The sequence below is a fragment of the Myotis davidii genome, unplaced genomic scaffold, assembly GCF_000327345.1.
Source record: "Myotis davidii unplaced genomic scaffold, ASM32734v1 scaffold498, whole genome shotgun sequence".
Lineage (NCBI taxonomy): Eukaryota > Metazoa > Chordata > Mammalia > Chiroptera > Vespertilionidae > Myotis > Myotis davidii.
The window spans coordinates 332,050-336,718 of NW_006289738.1; positions in this window are offsets into that span (position 1 = coordinate 332,050).

The following is a 4,669-nucleotide window of genomic DNA, read 5'->3' on the forward strand; positions in this document are numbered from 1 at the left end:
TTGTTCATTTTCTCTTTAGTTTCAAGTGTCCTAGGAGCTGTATCAGTGAAGAAATTGCTTCGGCATATGTCTGAGATTTTGTTGCCTTTGGATTCTTCTAGAATTTTTATAGTTTCCTGCAAGACAGATTTTGATAAATTTTTAAAAATTTAGAATTTTTCCTGTCTCTTTAGCTTTCCTTTTTTGGAAGAAATTAATCCAGAAATTTAATATTGGTTTATTGGTGATTTGATAACAGGGTATGAATATATTTCTAAAAAGGTGTTTATATATAAATTAAAAATAAGTCATGTTTGCCCTAGCCAGTGTGGCTCAGTGAATAGAGCATCAACCTTCAAACTGAAGAGTCCCAGGTTCAATTCTGGTCATGGTCACATGCCCAGGTTGCGGGCTCAATCCCAGTAGGGCGTGTGCGGGAAGCATCCGATCAATGATTCTCTCTCAGCATTGATGTTTCTATGTCTCCATTTCTCTTCCTCTCTGAAATCAATAAAAATATAAAAAAACAAGTCATGTTTCATAAGAGTTTATAGCAAATTAATGGGTTTGGAAATGTGTTTTATATGAATCGGGATCTTGTAATGTTGTCTTGGTAGGACATGGTATACTTAGCATTACCAAGAGTGTGACATCAAGTTGAAATTAGAATTGGTCACTTGCCCAGTGTCTTTGTTATATATCACATAACCCAAGGCCAAATTATTTTTAGCCACTTATGGATGTATGGGGGGGGGTAGTATTTCTCCATGGTGATGTGAGGAGTAGTGGTTGATGCTCTGAACTGTGGTTTTTATGGCATAAACCAGGGCAGAGAGATCAGAACCAATATCAATAATAAGAATAGAAAGGAAAGGGGCAGACAGCAGTCTGTTAATATAAGACATCCCAGGTACACAATTGCTTTTAGGCTTGTATGGTTATGCTTTACATTTATTTAATGATACACATGATAAAGGAACCTTGTCTAAGAGGTATTGCAAGGTTTAGGTGGACAGGACTTGCTCTAATGACAGAAATCTTGCTCTGCTCTCAACAATTGGAGTGTCGACGTGAGAAACATCTAAACCTGTAGAAAATTTTTATAAGAGTTTATCTGAGCCCAAAAGAAGATACTACCTGGAAGCAAAATCTCAACAGACTGAGATAAATGCTTTAGAGAATAACAGTAAATTCATAATTTTAGTAGCTTTATCCATTTCTTCCAATTTAAATAATTGATTGGCCAGAGTTGCTAGTTTATGGGCCTGTGTTGCTGCCTAGTTTAATTCATGTTATTTAATCAGAATTACAAGCTCCTCATCTAATCCTTCCAGAAATGCTGAATTGAGCATTATATCATTTTGATGATTCTTTTTTTTTAAATATATTTTATTGACTCTTTACAGAGAGGAAGGGAGAGAGACAGAAAGTTAGAAACATCGATGAGAGAGAGACATCGATCAGCTGCCTCCTGCACATCCCCCACTGGGGATGTGCCCGCAACCCAGGCACATGCCCTTGACCGGAATCGAACCTGGGACCTTTCAGTCCGCAGGCCGACGCTCTATCCACTGAGCCAAACCGGTTTCGGCCATTTTGATGATTCTTAAAACTGTCTGGAGACAATCTTGAATGTTGTTTGAAAAAAATTTCGAAATGCTCAAAGAAAGCTAGTATGGTTTCATCAGGTTTTTGTCTACATTGCTAGATTTTTATCCAGTTTATTTTCCAGGGGAAAATCTCAGGGATGTCTTGGTGAAGCTGGTGGGCTAATTCCCTGCATTTTTCTTGGTCTATTTCTCTTCGTTTTAAAAGTTCCTCTATAGGAGTTTCCCAGCAGAACTTACCTAGCCATTCTGCTGCTTTGCTCTCAGAAATCAATAGGTGTATTAGCTGGAATAGGTGAGAATAGCCAAAATCATGTATTCTAACACTTAAATAAAATGTCTTTACCAACTGAACCGGGTCTTGGAGAGGATTGGTAAAATATTTAGTTAGATCCCTTAATTCTGCTTTAGTTCAAGGAGAGTAAATTATTGCTTGTTCCCCCTGTGCTGGGACTGGCTCATCTCAAAAGGTAGCTGCCAGAATTTCTGGTTTTTCTAGCCTATCCTGGTCTGGCTTTCTATTCTTAGTTTCCCCAAAGTGTATAGAGTGTTGGTGGAGAGGAGAAAAGAGGAGAGAGGGAGGGCAAGTTAAAAAAAGGGAGCTCAGAAAGTAGTGGGGTGTTTGGAGAAAGGGGGGAAGTGGGGTGTGGCATTGACCAGTTTTGGAAACCTTCTTTAATTCAGAGACAGTCTCTAAAAGTTTCTTATTAGCTTCCTGAAGATAAGAGATTTTTATTTGCGGGCTCAAAGACAGTCTTTAAAATTTTATTAACTTTCTCAAAGGAAGAAAGTTTATTTGTGTTTCTTTAAACTTATTTTTAAAAAACATATTTTTAATGATTTTCAGAGAGAGGAAGGGAGAGGAAGAGATAGAAACATTAATTATGAGAATCATTGATGGACTACCTCCTGCACGACCCCTACTGAGGATTGAGCTGGGAACCGGGCATGTACCTGACCAGAATAGAACTGAGATCTCCTGGTTCATAGGTCGATGCTCAACCACTGAGCCACACTGGCCAGGCTATTCGTGCTCCTTTTAGAGGCTTCTATTTTCCAATCAAGGTAAACATCCCATTTACTCAGTTCAGTTTTAGAGCCTGCTTTTTCCAACTGAGCAAACCAAAAAAATTAATTTTGAGGTGTCAAAAGAACACCCCGTTTTGGCCATCGTCAGCTGATATCAATTTTAGTTAAACTTCCCCATTTCTGTAGATACTAGCAAGCTGAGGCTCTGTATGTGTTGTACATAAAACTCGCCAGAGTACTAAAGAGAGGCTGACTGTTATGGGGTTTGTTTGCCTCGACAGCAGGATTTCCCATCTTAATTTTAATTTTTCTTTTGAGCCAATTTAAAAAAGCTGAAACTAAAACCAGTTACATAAGAACATCTCAAGGTCAGGAACCACTACCTAAAGTAGCTACCTTCAGGATTCCAAGAAAAGACTCATTCAAATTCACCTGATGTGAAGTGAGGAGGCGGTGGTGCACAATGAGCCCTTGCTGGTACCTGGCACCTGGTCTAGGCCTGAGGGATGGTCCTGGGTGAGCTTCTTCAGAATCCTGCTGTACTACACCAAGTGAATGTCCCTGTAAGACATGATAAGAGTCTATTTAAACTAAACTGAGGACATATGCTGGGGAGCAAGATCTCAAATGCTTCTAAGAATAACAGGTTTGCACCCTCTTTTATTCATTTGAAACTAGGAGAAACATACATGGAAGTGGGAGAAAGCAAGATGGGGATTGATTACGGGATACTAAACAAAATTATGTGTTCTCTTGAGGGTTAATACCCTCTTTGAGGGGTATTACTTCTGGTTTTTTTTTACTCTTTATTGATTAAAATATTACATGTGTCTCCTTTCCCGAGGCGCCCCCACCGCCCATTGACCTCTTCCCAGCCACTCACACCCTCCAGCATCCAGTTTCTCTTCTGCATTTGAAATTAAGGAGGGACCATAAGGAAGATTACATGAAGGTAGGAGAAAGCAAGGTAGGAATTGGATTACAGGAAGTTAAGATTATGTGCTCTCTTGAGGGTGGTCACATTTTAATTTTCTTTCTTTCTTTTTTAGAGAGAGAGAGACAAAGGGAGCGGGAGAGATAGAGAGAAACATCGATGTGAGAAACATCGATCTGTTGCCTCAACATGCATATTCGTGATCCAATCCACAATCTGGGTATGTGCCCTGACTGGGAATCAAACCAGTGACCCTTTTGTGCAAGGAACAATGCCAGCCAAGTGAGGCACACCAGTCAGGGCAAGGGTGGTCATATTTTAGAAGGAGGATTCTACCAGGAGGTCACAGTTCCATTCCCAGCCAGGGAACATGCTCAGGTTGCAAGCTCCCAGCAGGGGGCGTGGAGGAGGCACCTGATCAATGGTTCTCTCTCATCACTGATGTTTCTATTCCTCTCCCCCTCTCCCTCCCTCTCTCTGTAATCAAGTAACAAAAAAACATTTATAAGGAGGATTCTGAAAGGAAGCATTTCAAAGGTGTGTTAACATATGTGCACAGAAACAGTGAGAGACCAAAGCTTGCTTAAGGCAAAGTTAAGCTTTTTTTTTTTTTTTTTTTTTTTTGTAATCCTCACCCAAGGATCTTATTCCATTGATTTTTATAAAGAGTGGAAGGGAAGGGTAGAGACAGAGAGACAAGCATCGATGTGAGAGAGACACATTGATTAGTTGCCTCCCTCATGTGCACCAACCAGGGCCAGGGATCAAGCTTGCAACCAAGGTATGTGCCCTTGACCAGAATTGAGCTCTTGACTGGAATCAGACCCAGAACCCTTCAGTCCGCAGGCCGACACTCTCTCTATCCATTGAGCCGAACCAGCTAGAGCAAGGTAGCCTTTCTACTTAAGAAGTTATATGCCTAGGGTGTGGGCTGTGTGAGCCTTTTCATTCATTCATTCATTCATTCATTTATTCATTCCACAAATATTTATTGAACTAGGGGCCCAGTGCACGAAATTCGTGCACTGGGTGTGTGTGTGTGTGGGGGGGAGTGTCCCTCAGCCCAGCCTGCCCCCTCTCACATACTGGGAGCCCTCAGGCGTTGACCCCCATCACCCTC